The 23,797-nt window shown below is 34.3% G+C and overlaps 1 pseudogene; it reads right to left on the bottom strand.

The window, feature by feature from the left end:
- LOC132366290 (large ribosomal subunit protein bL9m-like) overlaps positions 1 to 22,614 on the bottom strand; it is a 35,460-nt pseudogene extending 12,846 nt beyond the window's left edge.
- Positions 22,615 to 23,797: the final 1,183 nt, after the last annotated feature.

A 23,797-nucleotide genomic window follows, 5' to 3' on the forward strand; every position in this document is an offset into this window, starting at 1 on the left:
ACATAAAAGTATTTTAATAATTTGTCTCTGTTAAGATTTGGTCCCAAGGCTGACAATTAGTTCATTTCTTTTAAAAGAATTGATTGTGCTGATAATGAGCACTTAACTTTGTTATTTATTTGCTTGTTTGTTTGGTCATTTGTTTTTTCTGCTTAGCATGTTTTTCCATACCTTTTCTTCTAAAAAACGCCACCGCATCTCCTTTAGAGAACTTCTCTCCCACTACCTGTGGTTCTGGTCAGATTATCATTCATTGAACCTAAACCTGGGATACAGGCTTTTGGTCCAAAGGTAGGAAAAGTGTCCCATTGCTCAGAATTTTCTGAACTGTTAGTAGGTAATATTTTTCTCTTCTTTTTAGATTTCATATCATAAGGATGTTAAGACTGGAGCTGCTGAAAGTCCACCCTTCCAGAAAATCAAAGCAGCCTATTTTCAGAAGAAAAAAATTAAACCAAGAGTTGAAGAAAACCAAAGACAAGCAAAGGTAAACAAAAGAGAGAGAAAGAAATTTGATTTTATTTATTTGAATTTTAGAGTCCAGGTGAGGTAAATAATCTTTTCATAATGATTAATTTGTGATGATGTTCTATTATTTGCAACCAAATGAATCCTGATTAATACAGAGGTACTTAATAACTTTCCTTCAAATGAATATTGAATATACTAAATAAATCCATTTTTAAAATTACCTCTGGGAAATTGTTACTTCTTCTACTGTATTGAAGTTGAGTATTCAAGAAATATTATATGATGGAGATAATGGAAGATGATTCCATGTTCCAGTTCAATCCTTGACTTGGAAAAAAAAAGACTAATGTCTTTCATAATAGGTCATTACGTGCGCCTTTTCATAATAGGTCATTACCTGTGCCTTTTCTTTTGAAAAGTGAATATAAACTCTGTCATTTAATTCAATATTTGATTTATAGCACTCTTCAAATGTATTTTATGTAAATTTTTAAAATTTTGGAATAATTAATGGCAGTAGTGAGGAATGAATTTCTATTTGAGGGTTTATAGATTACTGCTGAGTATGTAAAAATATTTAATAGTTTGTCTCTGTTAAGATTTGGTCCCAAAGCTGACAATTAGTTCATTTCTTTTAAAAAATTGATTGTGCTGATAATGAGGACTTATCTTAAGTTTGGCAACTTTAGGTCAGTACTGAAAATGAAATTTTCTGTGTCCTATTCCTGAGTCCTAAAAGAGATTAGAAGCTCTTCTAAAATAAGCTTCTACATAACGAGACATTAATGGGTACCATTTAGCATATTACTGTTACAGTGAGCTTCATTACATGTGGTAGTAACTTGCATAAGTAAATGTGCTTTCTGAAGTAACTATATTTTTACTAGGCAGGGATCTAAGTTTCTGAATGAACAGACTACTTTATGAAACTAATTTACTAGCATATCTTAGGTTTTCTACTATAACATGGTGTTAAGATAATTTCATTTTGAAAATCTTCTATTTACTTAGAAAGTACTTCAGTGGGAAAATAAATTTTCAGATACTGCTTCACTAATACTGCAGGAAAAATGCACTTCCTTTATTGTATAACATTTTATGTAATCAACATTTTTATGTATTATACAACAGGGGGAAAATCTTACCTCTTAATATTAATACTTTGATTATTATTACTATCAATCCAAATTATAGTGATTGACACAAATTGTTCATAATTGCTATATACCAACAAAATGCTTTATGCTTTGTTTTACCTTACACAAAGTTAGAGATTTTTAAAGCTCTTTCGTTTGCAAACTGTCTGATTTTAATTTTCTTCAAGTCTGTACCTCCTTGTCGGATGTGACTGATATTTTCTTACTTATTTATAGGAAATGTTCTCCATTTCTATAGTTTGTCATTTCAAGAGTGTTATACTAACAGATTCATATAGTATGTAGCCTTTGGGGACTGGCTTTTTTCACCCAGAATCATTCTGTGGAGATGTATCAATAGTTGTAAGTATCAATAGTTCATTTTTTGATGATTTCTGAGTGCTATTCTATGGTATGGAAGTACCAGTTTGTTTAGCCATTCACCCATTGGAGAGCATCTGGGTTGTCTGTTTTCTGACAATGTGAATACAGTTGCTATAAACATACATGTACAGGTTTTTATGTGAACACAAATTTTTATTTTTTTCTGGGCTAAAATTCCCAAGAGTGTAATTTCTGGGCTGTATGGTAGTTGTATTTTAAGTTTTTTTAAGAAACTGGCAAACTCTTTTTCAGAATGTCTATATCATTTTATATTCCAAACAGCAAAGTGTGATTGACACAGTTTCATTGTATCCATGCTGGCATTCGTTATTATCATATATTAAAAATTTTAGCCATTTTAATAGATGTGTAGTGATACATCCTTGTGGTTTTGATTTCCATTTTCTTAACGCCTAATGAAAGTGAATATCTTTTTCATGCACTTTTTGGCATCCATATATCCTCTTCAGTGAAATTTCTCCTCATGTCTTCTGCCCATTTTCTAATTGACTTTTTTTTGTTTGTTTGTTTTTACTGTTGAGTTTTGAGAGTCCTTTCTACGGTCTAGATACAAGTCTTTTGTCAGATATGTGGTTTGCAAATATCTTCTCCCAATCTTTAATGCACTTTTTTTCCTAGTTTTCTTGAGGTCAAATTTAGCAATTTTTGCTGTTATGGCTAGTGCTTTTTGTGTTAAGTTAAAGAACTCTTTGTTTATAGCCCTAAATCCTGAAGATATATATAACATACTATATTAATATATATGTATATATGTATATATAAATACTAGATATACATATATATGTTCTTGGTTTTTAGCTAATTCTATTTTTGGCCAAGAGAACCAAAGCATATCTGGATTGCTTTATTTTCACAAGAAATTGCAAATTTCTTATGTGTGTGTATCAGAAGTTGGTGAAACAGGTCTAGCTGAAAGGGTTACCACCGGCACTGAAAGTAGGGGCAGAAGAACAACACAATAAACAGAGACGAGTTTGTGATTGGCCTTAGGGCCATAATGATGCTGAAGTGGTACTAGTACTATGAGGATGGCTACAATAAACACACAGCAACCTGTGTGAGTCAATTGACTGTACTTTACTACAGGAAAAACGAGGGAGATAGATCCTTCAATTCCCAAAGAAATGTGGAATATTTAGATTTGTTTAATTAAATATAATACCTGCCCCTTCCTGAGTAGCACACATAATGTATCCTAGTAGAAGAGATAGGTATACAAAATATAAGTAACATTTTAGAAAGATAAACAATGATAAAACTGGCAAGGTGGTTCTGTAAAAATATTGACTCAAAGGTGTTGGTGATGTGGATTGCAGGAAAGAACTTCAAGCATGCCTGAAGCTTATTTCTTCTCCTCCAGTCAAATTGCCTTCATTTCCAAGTGAGTGAAGGTAAACACTCATAGAATGTGCTGGAGTTTAAGGGCTTAGGAAGGTTATCTAAATACAATGTACTGATCTGTTCTCTGCTCTGTCTGTATAGCTTCTTTTGTACAGAAAATTTTTTAAAAGTCTTTATATTAAGATAACTTCTTTCATTGTTTTTGTTGGTTTTCTACAATCAAGTGCTGTCATTCCTATGACAAAATTGCTATCATGAAAATAATACAGAATGACATTCTGAATAGTGACTGGCATGGCAAAAGGAGATAGTACTTTAGATTGGAGTGTAAAAGAAAAGCTTCTTGTAGGGGGTGTCATTGGAGCTAAAACCCAATTCAATTCGTTCAGTACACAAAACATGGAGTGGAAAATTCCAAGGAGATTACAGCATAAGGAGAAAGAATCTAGAGTGGACAGAGAAGAAAGAAGGTCAGTATGGGTGAAGTGTAATGTAGAAAAGGGGGGAAGTAGGAGAGGAAGGAAGAATGGGACCAGATCATGAAGCAAACTTTAAACCACAATAAGAATTATAGGTTTTAATTTGCATGCAATGGTAAGGCTTTGGGTATTATTTGGTGGAATGATATCACTCAGGTGGTTGGGTAGAAAGAGTATTGTAGGGGTATTGTAGTAGGAATTGGAATGGACTCTCTCAAAACTGTGCTGTATCTGCTGTCTATGTGCCAGGGTTGGAAAGCTAAGTTTATTTTTTACAGACTCTTTTTTAAGTAAGGTTCTGGATATAAAGAAGGTTCTGTCAATTAAACACTTTATGTGGAAGGAGGAAGTGATGTGGACTAACTAACTAACTAACTAACTAACTCCTATGGTTCCTGGATTTGGTAGATCCAACAAAGTTGTGGGATTTTTGAAAAGAGCTCTAATCCTGAGGTCCTCTGGGTTTAAAGAAAAATAGCAGGAGAGAAAACTTCTTGATCTGACACCAAATCCCTGAATCCAAGCTTCAGTTCCTGTTCCCCAGTTTGCTGGTGTCAGAGATTTCCCTAAGGCAGTAATAATTTCAGACCTTGAAAAGCATAGCTACACTCATGACCTCAGTGGTAGTAGCTCCAGTCACGGGATGGTTTTGTACCATTTTGTGAGTGTATATGAGAGGCATAACCTGCTCCTTCTGCCTTTCCAATAATAATATGTAACCAAATAGTTCATCATATTAAATTCTTTCCTCCTTACAGTAGTTTTGTTTTCTGAACTTACTCTTACCTGATTTGGGGGACAAGAGTAGAATCAATGACACCAGCATTAGGATTCTGTTATAGGAATCTAGGCTTGTGAGCATGGCTGGATCACGATATTATTAGTGGAAATATTGACAGATGATCATATATGGGATGTATTTAGAAGGCAGAGGTTTATCATTGTGGCCAGGGTGGGAGATGCTCTGTTTATGGACCTCCAATTGGTCATTTCCACTACAATAGCTCTTACTCTACAGGTCAAGGAACCAATGAGAATGTTTGGTCAACTGCTAAGTATACACATTCTCATTATATATTAAGGAACTAAAAAATGACCAATGCATGTGTATAATCATCAGGAACTGTGAAGAGTCTGATTTTGCCCTATTTTCAAGCTAAGATGTTAGCCTGCCACAGTTTCAGGGTTGCTGACAAGAGTCTTGGGTCAGAGACAGAAGACAGTTGATTACTAACAGCAATAGCTGTTTGTATGAGTTCCTCAGGCCCTAATTCCTACAGGTTAATGTGAAGAGGGCCATCCAAAAACTGAGTTGCATTATAGCAGAGGAAGTCTGAGCTTAGGGTACGTGAATCATTTACAATAGGCGGTAAGCATGCCTTCCCTTTGCTCCAGAGGGATCCAGTTTTTATTATATCGGGCAGCAGACATGCCTGTCATTTGCTCCAGAGGGAGACATTATCTTTATCTTCTAGGGTTTCACTCAAAAAAGAAAGACGAACTCTATCTTCCAAAGTTGTTCACTATATAATATCTTTGAAAAGATTATTAAGGACCATGGGCAGACAGTGCCAGCACCTCATTCACAGGAGGGACAGAAATGTGAGAAATCCATGGTCTGATTTATCTTCTACCCAGAGGACTTCTATTAACATTTCTTGAAGGAGTTATGGTGGTCTTTGCCAATATATTCTTTCAGCCTTTGAATGTTTGATAAATACTTTTTGCCCTTTTTGTTTTTTAAACTTACAACTCCCTATCTTCTAGCATGCCTTATTTCTGACAAAAAATATACTATCATTCTTATAGTTTTCTCTGAGAAAAATGTAGCTTTTTTTCCCTTTGGTTGATTTGAAGATTTGCTCTTTATAACTGTTTTTAAGCAATTTGATTTTGATGTGCCTTGGTGTAGGTTTCTTTGTGTTTCATTTTGGAGTGTATTGAGATCCTTGGATCTGTGGCTTTCTAGTTTTATCTAATTTGGAAAATTTTGGCCATCATTTCTTCAAACATTTTTCTCTCCCACCTCTTTCTCCTCCCCACTGGGGAAGGCCATTATATGGCTATTAGGTCACTTGAAGATATCCTGACCCTTATTGATTATCTGTTCATTTGTTTCTTTGTTTTTCCTTTGTTTTTCATTTTTGGTAATTTCTGTTGCTATGTCTTCAAGAGGCTGGTAAGAATAGAAACTATTCTCAGCCCTATGTAATACACAGATAATGTTTCCATTAATCTTTGACCCCACCTTGGGTATTTTCCTCAAAGGCACGTGCTAAAGAGTACTCATCTGTAGACTTAAGAGCTTCTCTCTGCAGATATAAAAGCTCCTCATTCTCCCTTCTCTGATATTCTTTCTTCCTGTGGACTTTAGCCTCCTTGGTCTGTCTGGATTCCCAGCTTCATCTCCTTTTCTCAGGGCGACTACGGGGCTTCACCTGGATACCTCTCCTACCATGGCCTTCAAAATACAATTGCAAGGACAATTGTAGAGTTCATCTTGTTTCTCATCTCTCAGGGATTAATGTCATTCATTGCCTAATGTCTAATGTCTTGAACACTGACGTTTCATATATTTTGTCAAGTTTTTAGCCATTTCAGGTAGGAGAGTAGATCTATTTCTTGTTACTCCATCTTGGCTGGAGGACAAGTCTCCTGGGATCCTTCTGATCCCAACTGCTTTTGGTTAGGTTCCCATGAAGTGGAATGTGAGACACGGATTTGGGTAAAAGTGACTTTTTGATGTACTGTGTATCTGGGAAAAAAATTGACTTTAAGGGAATAAATGTAGCAGTGAAATGTTGAAGAAAGTTGTAGTTTTAGATGAGGCATAATCTTGACCTGATCCACAGGATTAGGGCTCTGGAGCATAAATCACATTGCAGTGTTTCCTCCTATTTACATAAGTGGGCCAGCTTTGCATCCTTTCTGTCAGTCATAATCTGCGGTCACCCCAAAGGGAGGGGAGCATGTCCTTCCAGTCACTGATTTTGCTGTCACGACAAGAAAGATTCTTTAGAGAAGTGGGAATGGATAGGAGGGTCTGTTGACTGTTAGCAGTCAAAACTAATAGCAACAGAGAAATAAACGTGCCATCAAAGTAGAGTATTTGGGGGCTTCCCTGGTGGCACAGTGGTTAAGAATCCGTGAGCCAATTCAGGGGACACAGGTTCGATCCCTGGTCTGGGAAGATCCCACATGCTGCAGAGCAACTAAGTCTGTGTGCCACAACTACTGAGCCCATGTGCCACAACTACTGAAGCCTGCACACCTAGAGCCTGTGCTCCACAACAAGAGAAGCCACTGCAATGAGAAGCCCACGCACGGCAACGAAGACTAGCCCCCGCTCGCCGCAACTAGAGAAAGCCCGCGCGCAACAACAAAGACCCAATGCAGCCAAAAATAAATAAATAAAATAAATTAATTAATAAAAAACAAAAAACCAGAAAAACAAAGTAGAGTATTTGGACAGGAAATCATATCATCTACTGTATACACAATAGTATATATATATATATATATATTGTGATTGACAATACGAGACTTTACCCAGAATATTTCCATTTATATAAAGCTAAACATAATCATAATGGAACCTCATCTGTATCGGAGAGCATACGTGACTCATTTTTCTGTAAAGGGAGAAGCTAATTAACCCAACATTCACATTAGTTATTACCTCTTGTTTGTTGCTGGTGAGGGAGGGCAATTCTGAAAAAATCTTCACTTTCTTAACCTCTATGGGGGATACAAAGATATTTATTTTATCACAGTCCTTTAAACTGTCTGAATACTTTATATACACAAGTACATCCTTGCTCTCTTGGACTGCAGTTCAGCGTGTGGCAGGTGTCGGGAGTAACGAATGGACTCTGACTTTTCAACAAATGTGCACTAAGATACGAGTAGAGTAGAACCCGTTTAACTTTCAATAGAGACACAAAGGTACCCTCAGCAAGAATGAGGATTCAAATTTAAGGAATTAAGTAAATATCACAGGATTTCATTTAGATACTTAAAAGGCAATAATAGCAAACACCATCGTCAAAGACTATTGCCTCAATTTCCTGCACTGAATTGGAAGTCCAAGTGCATATAATATTCTAAAAGCATAGATTTGACATGTAAAATTTCATTTAAAACAATCTTGTTAGATAGCTAACATAGCTGTAATTGTAAATGATATTCTGAGTATACTGTTTACTTAAGTTAATTTCATAGTAATGTATCTAAGTTGTGTGTTGGAATGAATGAACTTTTACGTTTTGAATGCCCATACAGGTAAGTGCCTTTAAATAACTTTCATTTGTTTTTCTCGTATTCCTACAACTTCAATCACAACTCTGAGTTCTCTTTTCAAATCAACATGAACTTTTATATATCCAATTTAGTGAATGCTAAAGCTTTCAGCTTATTTTCAGGAAAAGTAAGAGACATGAAATTAAAATACAGTTATGAAAATCAGCCATTATTTCTTATTGATACTTTCAGACTGTTTCACATAATGTTCTAATTTAGTGTCTTTCAAAACAAAAACTTTATAGGAAATGCAATTGACATTGCAGCCTAACACCTATGACTACATAGAGACACATAAATAAACATAATCAAAACACAAGTTTCATATAGCACTTCTTGGCTCCACTACATGTGATTTATACATCTGATATTTATTGATGCATTTTCTGTTTTATAACCTTTTATGCTTAGGAAAAACTAGGTAATATATGTCAAATCCACAGTTTGAAAAACATGAATTTAATAAATGCCAGAAACCAGAATACTGTTAAGCAAGATGGGTTTTAAATTGCTTTTGCACTTTTATTATCAACTACAATTGTTCATCCAAAGGATGGACAAATTGCTGTTTCTTTGTAAGAAAAATCTTTCTTCGTAAAGCGTATCATTGCCCTTCTGAGTAGAATGACATTTGGGGCCTTAATGAATGAGTAGGTAATACATATTAGTGGGATTTAGTGAGATTCATTTTTAAACAATAAAGATTCTACAAAAACGATTTCTTTTTCTCTTCAGAATATCAACAACATATCTTTTGGATCAATTTGCAGAATATAGAAGCAAATTCTGTGTCATTACTTTGGAATCCTATCCTTGTCTGCAAATAGGAACCCTTTTTACCTATCATAGGTACCTTATACAACCTATTATACTTTTAATGCCTTTTGATCACATTAAAATACCCAATTGTACCTCCAAGGACAAAATTTTGCTTTAATTGATATTTAACATTAAGGATAGAGTCCCAAACGAGTTAGAAAAAATAGTTTTGAAAATGTTTACATCAGTTTTATCAGTATTAAAGTAAGTATATTATCTTTCAAAGGGTTTATGAGCCATCATATTGGCTTAAATACCATATGCTGATATGACCATACTTACTATACATAAACACACATCATAACAAACGCTTCTTTTGATTTATGACTTTCTCTTTGCCTTCTTTCCTTAGCACCTAGATCTGTGCCTGGCATATACTAGGTACTCAATAAATAGTTTTAATTAATTGAACAGCACTGTAATAGTCTTATATAATCATATTTTCATAAATTATGACATACATTAAATGTTATATTGACCAAGAGGAAATAGCCTTGCAAGAAAGTAAAAACTTCAAGACAGAAACAGTGCTATTTTAATGAGTTATTGATGAATTGCTCCAGGATAGCAGAAAAGCATTTATATACTGTAGCTAGTTTAAAGACAGGTGACCTTTTAAGAGATTAGTTAACCTTTCAGAAATTTTGGAGAGTTACTGTTTTGAAAGATAAAGGTCAGAGTAGAACTCAGAATGCAGTTGTTGTCTCCTGTGTTTGTTGCTATGCCTCTTAATTTCCAATAAATTAATTCAAAGCGTAGATTCTGTTCAGAAGTAGATCTAGTTTTAAGATGAAAGAATGGTATTGGTTCATGTATTTTTCAGGTACTAGAAATGAATAATCACAACATGAAAACATGAAAACTCAAAATCCTAACTTATTTATGAATTTCACCTTTAATCTCATTTAGTGCTAAAAAGTTACTAAGACAAAATGTGTTTGATTAAAAAAAAAAAGCACAATGCTTCTGGTTATTGTTTCTTTTTAAGAAAAATTCATTTCATCTTTCATTTCACCCCAAAAATCTTTTTTTTTTTCTGGACTTAGTCATCATAATTCTTTTCCTATAAGCCCCTGCAGTCGTAAACCCAATGTTTACGTATTTCCTTAGATATGTTAACACCAAAAGGAAAATAGGGCAGAGTGTTTAGAAAAAAGTAGTATAAAATAGCATTTCTGTGCCAAGCTTTCAAATACTTGAAATACTTTAGGAAATAACATAAAAATATTTTAACATTTATAGATTTTGGTCAGGTTGTGATAAGCAAAGGATCATTAACCTGACCTACATGCTCTCTTTCTTCTTTGTAGTTTCCTATATCCATATTTTAAAAGGCATACAATTTGCTTCTTGACCTATTCATTTCAAAAGAAACCACCTTCTAGTTAGGAAATGAAGAAAATGTGTTTTTCTGCTAGATTTGATGATATTTACAAAGATGTCAAGCCAATGTTATATTACCTGAACATATAACTTAGTTTCTGATGTTTTATTCATACTCAACTGTGAAACAAATATAGATAATACAGTGCCCAGACTTAAGAAAGCATAAAAAAAAATCAAAAGGTAAGCATCATATTGTAACAACAGTAGTCCTATTTGAATGAGCTAGCACTATTTTGGAGATGGCAATAAACATACTGATAGAAATTTCACCTATTCAAAAATCTGTCCATATTTTTACAATAAATTGTGCTTTATATGATAATTATTATTCACTAGTTCTCATCACTTCAACATCAGTGTAGCCTTAAAAATGAAAAAAACCTTGATTGGTGTTTGAATTGTCTGGATTAATTAAACAAGCACAGGGAGGAAAGGAGAAAAAAATTGAACTTGGATGAAGGATATTTTTAATAAATAAGAGTTTTTTTCAGTGTAATTCAGGATTGACTTTATTATTGTCCTATGCGAAAGTCTCTTTGAGTGGTGGGTTAGTATTAAAAACACGGGTATAATCCTATTGGTACACAATTCTGTAAGAAGGCCCTATTGAGGGCAACTGCCAAATACATCTCTCATGTTAAAAAGTCAGGAGGTAGCTCCTGGTTTAGTAAACAGATTCTTTCACCTAACAGTTGTGATATTTCTGAGTGTGAGTACTTTGTGCTTCTGGGCCAAGATGACTGCTGTATTGTCTGAAATTACATCACATTCTAGGAAGCTGAATAATGGATGGACAAAGACAAAGTGGCAAGTTGGTCCACCATATGTCTTTAAACCTCAGTATACTATTAATGTGCAATGTACTCAATTTTAGTTTTTGTTTCTATTTTTGAACATGTCTAATTATTTTTCATGTTTAATATGTTATGATTTTCTCAGGAGTCTTCTGAAGACCAGAGAAAATTATCTTAAAATTTTCTTTTTTTTAGTATTAAAATGAAATTCATTGTATCTCACAGTTACTTTTATGGGTTCATTGGATCCTCTTATAAATCTCAAATACATTATGGGTTCTTAAATTATTTTTTGATGTCTTGAAACTTTTTGCTGTCATCATCTTAGAAATTATTTCATCACTCATCAGTTATTCTAAACCATGCCAAAAAAATACTCATATGAAGAGATGCTAATGTCACCAGGTTATTCAGTTGCTCCAGATATTGCATTATGATTTCAAGAAGGTACAAAGGAAACTAATTGATAGTCTGCTTTTAGCTTTCATTGGACACAACTGAGAATTCGGAGTTTCTCATTTTCCACCCATAATGGCAAAGAGAAGAAAACTGGTGAAGTTAGATACTTTGTAACTATTAGAATATAAATACAGGAAGACATATAATTGTCTAGAACTACACTGTCCAATATGGTAGCCACTAATAGCCACATGTGGCTAGTGAGCCCCTGAAATGTGCTCAAATTAGAATGTTTATTAAGCATAAACTACACACCATGTTTTGAAAACTTTGAGAAAAGAGAAAGCAAAATATCTCATAATTTATATTTATTTCATGTTGGAATGATAATATTAATATTTTGGATGTATTAAATTAAATAAAATATGTTACTAAAAATAGCTTTGGGAGAGGGATAAATTGGAAGATTGGGATTGACATATACACACTACTATGTATAAAATAGATAACTAATAAGCACAGGGAACTCTACTCAATACTCTGTAATGACCTATATGGGAAAAGAATCTAAAAAGAGTGGATAACTGATTAGTGGAATCAGTGGAATTAATGGAATCAGTATATGTATAACTGATTCACTTTTCTGTACAGCAGAAACTAACACAACATTGGAAACCAACTATACTCCAATAAAAATTAATTAAAAAATTAGTTTCACCCATTTTCTTTTTACATTTTCAATGTGACTCTAAGAAATTTTAAAATCACACATTTGGCTCACATGATTTTATTAGACAGCACTATCCTAGACTCTAACAATGACAGTGAAATTGACCCTATAAATGCAGTCTCACACTATGAGTTTTCAGACTACAATGTCCTAGTTTAATTTCCTCAAACTCAAGGATCAATTTGTAAAATATATATTTCTTAGTAAATAAAATATATATGATATCCTCATCCAGGTAGTCATTCAGCAGAAAGGACTTCATCATACAATACATTTCTAAAAGAATTGGACCATCCTCTTTTGCTGCAAGGAATAATGGCAGTGTTCTTTCAGCCTTCATGACATTTGTGCTCCAAAATATACCTTATACAAAGAGGTTTACTATACTTATTTTTTTTAAGTTTTAAAAAATTTATTTTATTCAAGTATAGTTGATTTACAATGTGTATTATACTTATTTTTTATTAAAATTTCTAATAAAGAATTTTTTTTACTATCCCTTCATTATTAATCTACATTATTCATAAAATGATTTTATAAAAATTCAAAAGGACCTTTGGAGTCAGGTGGTAACTGGTGATGTGTTTCCTGGTATACTGAGAGTTAGGGGTTTTCACTGAGGGTAAAGGATTTTTTTCCAGAAGATGTCACTCAACAATTCACATATTTCACTGTCCAGAATTTAATCATATCTCCTGGTAAGGTGGTTACCAGGAATTACAGTATTCATTTTGAATGACTATGTGCTTAGCTAAAATACTTAGAGGTTTTTATTTCTAAAGCAGTAGGAGAGAATAGATATTGGGGTAGAATATACCAGTCTCTGCCAAAGAGTGTATTCACATTTTTTCCTCCAATTTTGGCTTAGAAAATTTGACAAAAATGCTTAAATACTTATCCCTTATAGGCATGTTTTAAACGGCATCAGGATCCAAAATTTGATACTCTTTACTTAAATGGGAAGGAAAAAATTACTTATTATTTGTTATACATTTTCTAAACCTACTCTCAAGAATCCCTTTCCTTCATTGTTGGAGTGAAGGGATTCTTAAGCTTTCTGGTTAAGGTATCCTGATCTGTTATTATTTGAGGCAGTTTTTCTCTATTTTAACCAGTCTCTTTATAGCCACCTCCTTCTCCCTCTCCCTATTCCAGAAGGCATTTGAGTGTGAAAGTTTCTGTAACCCCTGGATGGAGGAGGAGACTCCATAACATAATATAGAACTTTTTTCTTTGACCTTCAGTTGGACTCAGCTGCAAGATTGTTGGCTTGAGTGGTCTCCAAATTGCTTGTACTTGTATCTGTCAAGATGACCACAGATGAAATTTTCCATTCTCTTGTTGGGTGAGTGCCCAGTGCTTTTCCCTGCCAAACTCAGTTTTAATCACACAGACTTGGCAGACTCTTCTTGAGTTTCAGCCAGGTCCTCCACCTGGGACCTGTGTTAGGATGTCCATCGATTATCACCCTTTAGGGTAAGGTCATCTCTCTCCTTTCATGACACACCTATGGATCTCAGCTCAGCCTTGAGGTATGCTGGAAATTTGAGGTTCATTTTCCTGATGAATAGAACTTGTAAAAACTTCTGGAGTACTACTCTGGTTCTCTCTCAGCCTGCCATGTCATGCCATCATTTTTAGTTTGTTTTAGACCTTCTGGCTTAATTTGGGAATGCTTGCTTAGTGGACAACTCACACAAAATTCCAGAAGTTAATAAGGGTACAGTCTCTTACCTTTCTATTCCAAACTATGTAACATCTCACTTTCTAGGACTCTGTCATGGAGGATAGGAACAGGAACATATTTGCCTGATAATATGAATTCCCTACAACTATCCCCCCATTCTCTTTCTGTCCTTCCAGGAACAGGCGTGCTCTATTTTACTTTTCCTTTACATCTGGTGGAGACAATCTCTATGTCATCATAGCCTTCTCCTTCCCCAAGTTGAATTCATCTCTCACATTCCTTGCAATTAAAAAAAAATCACTGAGCAGGTAGGTGGTAAAACCTTAGCTAGAAAACTAAAATGATTACTTGAGAATATTTTAATCCCACTATGACATTACCTATAATTAATTAAATAAGATCACAAGCAACTAAGAGAAAGTAAGTTTTTTGTCTTTTGTTTTTGACGATCTATAGCCAAAGCAATTGTTAGGTGTTCTTTGGTATACAAAAAGTCGAAGACCGTACCTAACCTCAAGTCTCAAGTACATGGCCAAACAGTCATAGAAAGGATAAATTTAAAACTCTCAGATGGCACCTGGAGTGTCAAGTGAGTTGATAGGAGCTGAAAAATAGAGCCAAGGATTTCTGACTGACACAGATCAGGCAGCACAAAGATGTTGATTGATATTCAACGGGGGCCATAAATAAGTGCCCATTTAGTTAAAGATAGAGTAGAATTGGGGGTTATTTGGATTAGATTGTGTTGCAGTTGATAACCAGTATTCATTCTATTAAAGATTACATTGGATACTTAGCCTTCATCAGGAATGTATAAGAAAATGGTATGTAAGTTATATCATTTGGTCCTGAAGGTTTTTGAGGATGAGTGCCATTTTGCAATGATGTGGAAGAACACTGATATGGCAGGGATCTGAAGGAAAGACTGAAGTAAGGAGAGACCTGGGGAAGACTATTGGGAATATCTAAGCATCAGGTAATAAAACTGGAATTAGTACAGTGGACAATAGCAATGTATTTGAGAAGTATTTGAATGCTGTAGTAGATGACAATAAGTGGTGCTGGGAAAACTGGACAGCTACATGTAAAAGAATGAAATTAGAACACTGCCTAACACCATACACAAAAATAAACTCCAAATGGATTAAAGACCTAAATGTAAGAGGAGACACTATAAAACTCTTAGAGGAAGACATAGTTAAAACACTCTGACATAAACCACAGCGAGATCTTTTTTGACCCACCTCCTAGAGTAATGGAAATGAAAACAAAAATAAACAAATGGGACCAAATTAAACTTCAAAGCTTTTGCACAGCAAAGGAAACCATAAACAAGACGAAAAGACAACCCTCAGAATGGGAGAAAATATTTGCAAATGAAACAACTGACAAAGGATTAATCTCCAAAATATACAAACAGCTCATGGAGCTCAAGATCAAAAAAACAAACAATTCAATCCAAAAATGGGTGGAAGACCTAAATAGACATTTCACCAAGGAAGACATACAGATGGCCAAGAGGCACATGAAAAGATGCTCAACATCACTAATTATTAGAGAAATGCAAATCATAACTATAATGAGGTATCACTTCACACCAGTCAGAATGGCCATCATCAAAAAATCTAGGAACAATAAATGCTGGAAAGGGTGTGAACCCTCCTGCACTGTTGGTGGGAATGTAAACTGATACAACCACTATGGAGAGCAGTATGGAGTTTCGTTAAAAAACCAAAAATAGAACTACTATATGACCCAGAAATCCCACTACTGGGCATATACCCTGAGAAAACCATAATTCAAAAAGAGACATGTACCACAATGTTCATTGCAGCACTATTTACAATAGCCAGGACATGGAAGCAACCTAAATGTCCATCGACAGATGAATGGATAAAGAAGATGTGGCACATATATACAATGCAATATTACTCAGCCATAAAAAGAAACGAAACTGAGTTATTTGTAGTGAGGTGGGTGGACTTAGAGTCTGTCATACAGAATGAAGTCAGAAAGAGAAAAACAAATACCATATGCTAACACATACATATGGAATGTAAAAATAATAATAATAATAATGGTACTGATGAACCTAGTGGCAAGGCAGGAATAAAGACGTAGACATAGAGAATGGACTTGAGGACACGGCGGAGGAGGGGGAAGCTGGGACGAAGCGAGAGAGTGGCATGGACATATATACACTACCAAGTGTAAAATAGCTAGCTAGTGGGAAGCAGCTGCATAGCACAGGGAGATCAGCTCGATGCTTTGTGACCACCTAGAGGGGTAGGATAGGGAGGGTGGGAGGGAGACGCAAGAGGGAGGAGATATGGGGATACATGTATGCATATGACTGATTCACGTTGTACAACAGAAACTAACACAGTATTGTGAAGCAATTATACTCCAATAAAGATCTATTAAAAAACAAAAAGAATGATGGACGACAGTGTCAGTCATAGCTGTGGCTGAAACTTACACACGTTTCCTGGTTATGTGACCCTGGAGAATTTCTTCAACCTGTCTTCCTTGTTTTCTTACTTCAAAAATGAGAATAAAAAGAGCTGACTAACAGATCCATTGTCATGATTAAGAAAACTTCAATGAGAAAATTTAAGCATAATATCTAGAAAATTATAGAAGCTCAAAATGTTTTCAGTATTGATAATACTAGAAAATTCAATGGAAATAAAAAAAGGAAGTGAATCTTTGGATCTAAAATTAAGGCACCATGAGAATATTGATATTATCATGAATCATGAAGAGTAAGCAAACTTTTGAGATGGAAGTGGACAAAACGGCAGCCCAAATATCCATTCCTCTACTCTGGGCTTACTCCCAGACCAGAAGTGGGTTTGTGAGGCATTATGCCCTGGAAAGCCTGTTTATTTGCTTTCAGTTTCCCCTAGAACAGGGATGAACATGGCCTTCCGCTCTTCGATTGTGTGTAACTCCCCTATGAATGCCAGAAAGTAAATTTGCCAAAGTATAATAGCTTGCTGTCAGGACAGTACAAAGAGAACAAGAAGGAAGTAGCTTTTATAAAAAGCTTTAAATGGATGTATTGACTAATTCTAGTTGATTTTAGATCCCTTCACAGAGAAATAGCCTTGGTTCTTCCCTTGATATATTGACATTGTTATATACCTTTAGAAAATATCCCTCAGAAAAAATGTCATCAGTGTATCTTCACCTCCTTCAGTTCCCATATAATCCAGAACATCTTGTGAAAACCCATCTATAGTTTTTGTGTCAAAAAACATCACCCTCTGAATCTGGAAAATTCTCTCAAACATGTGGTTTAGATGGGAGATTTTACCTTAGAATTCTCTGCTGTCTTGGACTTAAGTAGAGGAAAGCTTGGAAGCTAAAGTAGTCGTTATTCCCACCCCCAAGCACAGTTGCTTAGCCCAGGCCTGAACATCTGACTCAAACTGGGCAAATCAGCACCCTTTCCCAGGATAGTGACCTGTACTTCCTTCCTGGTAGCAGTGATATGAGGAACTAGAGTTATTGATAGTCCTGGTTCATGCCATGTTGATGAAGCTAGTCTGCATAAAAAGAAGGAACATCTAGAAATGACAGACAAAGGAGGTAGTAAGAGCAGAAGGGGATGGGGAAGGGGGCGAGGGATGCAGGAGAGAAAGATGAACAGAATGATGGAAGAAGGGGGGGAGGGAAGGAGAGAAGAAGGGGGGAAATAGTTTTGTGAAATTCCCTTTTTGCTTAAGAACATATCAAATTAGTGTTATCCCACTTGTAGTTGAATAAAAAAGTTTTCACAATTACATCTCATCCTTCTGGAATTTATATTGATATTCCCACAGTGCCCATGATGACTTTTAAATGACCATTTAGCTAACATCTTTATTGCTGAGAGACTGATATACTATATATTTTTTTCAAATTAAATTCACAGTTTTGTCACAAAGAATTACTAAGCTCTGATATCAAATACTGATTCAATATTTATCATGTGAATAAAAGATTGTTCACCTCAAATACTGACCTGGGATCTGCATTTGAAAACAAGTTGAAATAAGGATATTGCAGGAATTTTTCTCTCTCTCCTTTTGTAAATCACAGCCTTTCTGAATATTTTCTAACTAGCTTTTCCATCCTTTGTGTCTTATGTTCTGAGTCTAACTTCTGAATTTCATATTAGCAAGATATTTTAACTTATGTGTTTATACAGACTATCAACACCTTATCTCTGAGATTTTCAAATTAAATAGTGTTCTGAAATAATGAATCATGCAGTAAATTCGTAGCCTGGATATGAATCTCATTGAGTTAGTAAAAATATTGAACAAATGAGCAGATATATTACATTTTAATATTTTGTCAGCTCTGTTCAATTAAATACCTGATGATAGCACTTAAAATAACAAAATTTTAAAATGTTATAAGTTGTAGTGTTACTAAGAAAAATATATCAAGTAGCTTGTTTTCTATTTTTCTATTACAATTGTAATTTTATCACCTGGGGTATTTTTTTTTTCTCCCAATGAGTTTTTTCTTCCAATGAGTAGCACATCATGATTTTAAGAACTAAAAATAGAAAAGAAGAAAAAGTAAAAACCTGACTATAACTTTCACATATTGAAAAATGGCACTGATGGTCATTCCTAGCATGCAATATTAAGGAAGATGAAAATACGTCTTTTAATTAAATGTAACACTATTGTTACTAGAAATGAATTGATTCTTACAAATGGAGCATAGGTTGATAACTCAGCTAAGCACTTCTTATTTGATTAAAATGTTACTTTCTTATTTTCTTTTTACTTTAGTCATTCTTTTTTTTCCCCCTTCCTCCTTCCCTCGCTTCCTACTGCCCTTCATCCCTCCTTTATTCCATCCAAAACTGGTTCTTGACGATGAGCAACTTGTAAAGCAAGACGTTTGGAGTTAAATCAGAATAATTAAAGGGTTTAAGTAAGAGATTGGTAAAATAAGTTTGGCAACTGGGTGAAGGATGGATTGAATGGTGGGTTTAACGTAACTACCAAGTCTAGGGAGACCAATTTGAGGTTGTTTCTGTAAGATAGGTGAGGTGGTGGCCAGAGTAATACAGCAACAACAGACACTGAGAAAATTCAATAACATTGGGAGAAATTTGGGAGGTAAAATTGATAGAAATTAATAACTGTGTTAGGAGTTAAGAGCATGGAGACAGCGATCCCAAAGTTTATACCTTAATGAACAGTGACTTTTGCTGTCATAAGGAGCATAAGTTTTGAAGGTAAAATGATCCATAAATGTACATGGGAACATGACAATAGATGTTTAATAAGATTTAGACAGAAGATAAATATTTTATAGACCATGGAAATAATTGAACACCCTGTGTATGTCTGGAGAAGACAGTATACAGAATACTGAGGACCAAGGGCAAGACAAGATAGGAAGGGTCAGCTGTGCTCTCAGTGAAGATTTTATCACATATTTTGCTTCTCTCTATATATGACAAGTTTATGTTGGCTTGATTCTAGAGTTAAGTTCAAAGTTCAGTGCATATTATTAATCTGTGTCAAGTAAACAAGTGGGATACAAAACCATATTAGGACATTAGTGGGAAAACAGGAGGACTATAGTGCTAGGCACTTAAGTTGAAGTCATATCACTGAACAAGTGACACAGCCACTGCAGCTCTTGTCCTAGAACCGAATAATACTAGTGTATAGAGCTGAAAAAATGTGATCAGATATTATGAGTTGAAAGAGGCCACACAGAGGAATCAATCAAGTCTTCTATCTACTCCCAGAATCCCTACAGAATTCTGACAAATAGCTAGCCAGTTTGTATTTTATTTCTAGAAAACAAGATCTACTATAGAAAAGACTTCCTTCTGATTATAAACTAGAAACCCCATCTGAAAACAAAGTGAATGCAATTTGGTGAAACTTGTTTTTGATAAGCTCATGTTGACTACTGAATCAACTATGGAAGTACTAAAATTACTATGAAACAGGGAAGAGAGAGTATATATTATAAATTCCCAACACTTAAAATGGACTTTTCTTGAGAATGCAAACATGGTTCCATTATAGTTTTTAAGATACATAATGCAATGCTGAATTTCATATTTACTTTTAGCCTAGTCTATGTAGAATATTGAACACAATTATGTTATATTTAATATCAAATATTGAATATTTGATCTTTATATAACTCCACATAATAATTTAGAAGCCCATAATATGCCTAAATCTGTGTTAATATATGCACATTTTAATGTACTTACAAATCAGAAACTTTCAATAAACTATTTTGACATGTAAAGAAATTTAATATAAAATAATATCATTGGGCAATAGTCAAGGAAATTTGCTTACTAAATTGCTAAAGAAATTCATAATAAAATGTGCCTTCCTTAAAAGGAAATTTCCTTGGAAATTAGATCATTAGATTGTATCTCAATGAGTCTCCATAAATATATATCTTTTAGTGTAGAGTATTTTAAAAACAAATGCTTTCAACCTGTTTCCTGCTGTTACGTTTCATATACATCTAGGTCTTTGGGGCTGCGAATATACGACTAAAGTATTGAAATCCATAACTTTATATGTATTTTAATATCTTGGCCATGAACATGAATGAAAGTTTACAAGTCTTGTATATTAACATTAAAGTCATAAACTGTGTGAAGAACAAAAGCAATTCATTACAAACATATATATTTTAATTTGTTCATAGTTTGCAGTTTAATTAGATATACAGTATAATTTATTGGTCACTATACACAAAACTATACAAGAAAAAAATGTTTAAAAAATTTTCACTAGTTTTACATTGGCCTTCTTAGCTCACTGGAATCAATATTTCAGCTTCTCTTCACTTCTCATATCTAGATTATACAGATAATAGAATGCACTGGTTGGGGTGAAAAACAAAGAAATATCTGGGTTTAATTAAGGACTCTAGTGCATCATTTAAGTGATATAGTGAATGATTATGAAATTTTGCTCAGTCAATCCTGGAAATGTTCAGATATTTACTAATTTAAACCAAAATAATTTTTCCCATTTTGATAGAGAACTGTACTTAATGGCCACTGTGGTAATGACCATGGTCACATCCTTAACTAGATTTAAAAGTTGAATCAGCTATAATATAATAATTAATTTATGGCATATGTAGGTTGATTGAGTAAATAAATTGATTATATTTCTATGTTATGTATACTTCATATTAATTCAGTAGGAATTAGAGTAATATATCTAACAGCAGACCATGCTGCTTTTATCTTTTATATGTGTGGAATCTTGTTAATCCAATGGTTTTTACGTTTTTCAGTTTTAATATATTCAGAGTTTACAGAATTCTCACTTAACAAATATCTATTTCCTGGCCTAAGTAAATCTACCTAAATTAACCTTATGAAATATATGTTATTTTCTTACCCCATTTTACATGTGAAGAAACTAAAGATCAGAGAGCTTAAGTATCTTGCCCAATGCCACAGACCTGTAAAATGGGAGAAAAGACTCTAAGAATAGTTCTTTTAAATTCATATCTAGTACTACATCCATAATTATGCTGCCTTGGTAAAGTAATTTTTGTGAAAGTCATATTAAAATTAGAATGCTAAATTATTAATTTATTATAAATGATAATATCAAATGAAAAAAATTAGTAGTTAATAAATTCTTTCTTTCCCTAGTAAAGACCCAGTTTTTCTTTTCTTTTTTTTAAAAATAAATTTATTTATTTATTTATTTTTGGCTGTGTTGGGTCTTTGTTGCTGCGCGTGGGCTTTCTTTAGTTGCAGCGAGCAGGGGCTACTCTTTGTTGCGGTGCACGGGCTTCTCATTGTGGTTTTGTTGTGGAGCATGGGCTCTAGGTGCGCGGGCTTCAGTAGTTGTGGCTCGCGGGCTCTAGAGCACAGCCTCAGTAGTTGTGGCACACGGGCTTAGTTGCTCCACGGCATTTGGGATCTTCCCGGACCAGGGCTCGAACCTGTGGCCCCTGCATTGGCAGGCGGATTCTTAACCACTGCACCACCAGGGAAACCCCCAGTTTTTCTTTTAATGACCCTGGAGTATTAAGTTTCAAGAGTTGTTTTCATGAGACTCTTAGTAATTTAAATTTTCATTTTCGCATTATAGAGATGCAAGTCAGGCCCATGTATCGTGTTCTATGGCAAATAAATTGGTATAATGTTTCAGGTGGCTTGAATTTCTCTTCAAACTATATTTTTTAAAGTAATACTTACATATTGGGCCAAAGTCATTCTTCTCCCAGCCTCTGTGAATTCTAAAACACACAGTTTAAAGGTTGAGATTATGTGCTGGAGGTGATGGTTAATTTCATGTTAACTTGACTGGGCTAAGGGATGCCCAGGTAGTTGGTAAAATATTATTTCTGGGTATGTCTGTAAAGGTGTTTCCAGAGGAGATTAGCATTTGAGTTGGTAGCCTGAGTAAACAATAGCACCCTTACCAATGCAGGTTAACATCATCCAATTTTTCTAGGGCCTGAAGAGAACAAAAAGATGGAATAAGGGCAAATTTTCTCTCTGGTTGAACTGGACATCCATCTTGTCCTGACCTTGAACACTGGCACTCCTGATTCTCAGGCCTTCTGACTCAGACTGAATTACAACACTGGCTTTCCTGGTTCTACAGTTTGCAGGTGGTAAATCATGGACGGTCTCAGCCTCCATAATTGCATGAGTCAATTCCTATAATAAATTCCTCTCTGTCTCTCTGTATATACATAGCTCCTTTTTGTTCTATTTCTGTGGAGAACCCTGGCTAATATACCAGCTCCCACAATTGTGTTTTGCTGTGATTTAAAACTTTTTCATTGTTCCTAGAATTATTTATTGATGTTTATTAATATTTGACGGGGTTGTTAATCTCTTGTGAATTAGATTTTTTAAAAATACCTCCTTCACCCATTTCTTCCACCTCCTCTTCTTCTTTTTTTTTTTTTTTTGGATCTAAGACACTTAAAATCTTTCAATTGGATAAAAGATCTATTAGAAGCTTTTTAATAAAAAAGTCCAAAAAGCTTTAAAAAGTATTTTATATCCCCCTTGTGGAAAATACAAACTTTTATCATAATATTTATTAAAATAAAGCTCAAGAAAATTGAGATTCTCTTCTTTTCTCTAATTGTGAAATATTTTATAAATTTTAATAGTTCACAGTTAAATGTTGCATAGCAAAAATGCTTCAAATGAAATGTTTTTAAATAGTTTTTATTTCAGATGTTTTAAATATTTTGTATAGTTTCATTATTGGAATTAGTGACTTTTTAAATTATGAAATTCATATGGAAATTTTATGGAAATTGCTATTTCATATATATATATATATTACCTTGACATAATTCTTTGGATATCCCAAATTTATATTATAAGAAATTATGTAAAATATCTAATTTATCAGAAGTTAAATTCATTACTTTTTCTTTTTTTTTTTAAATTTATTTATTTATTTTTGGCTGTGTTGGGTCTTCGTTTCTGTGCAAGGGCTTTCTCTAGTTGCGGCGAGCGGGGGCCACTCTTTTTTTTTTTTTTTTTTTTTTTGAAGTCCACACGTTTTACTTTATTTTTTTTTTATTTTTTTTTCACACACACACACACTGTATTTTATTTTTACAAGAGATAAATCGACTGACACCAAGCATTGTACATGGATGACCACAACAAAAGCAACAATGATTGCAATTACCAAACATGAAACACACTCATACTATGTCATAGTATTGACATTCAGTCCAGTAATAGCGGGGGCCACTCTTCATCGCGGTGCGCGGTCCTCTTACTGTCGCGGCCTCTCCCGTTGTGGAGCACAGGCTCCAGACGCGCAGGCTCAGTAATTGTGGCTCACGGGCTTAGT

This window comes from Balaenoptera ricei, chromosome 5 (assembly GCF_028023285.1).
Source record: "Balaenoptera ricei isolate mBalRic1 chromosome 5, mBalRic1.hap2, whole genome shotgun sequence".
NCBI lineage: Eukaryota > Metazoa > Chordata > Mammalia > Artiodactyla > Balaenopteridae > Balaenoptera > Balaenoptera ricei.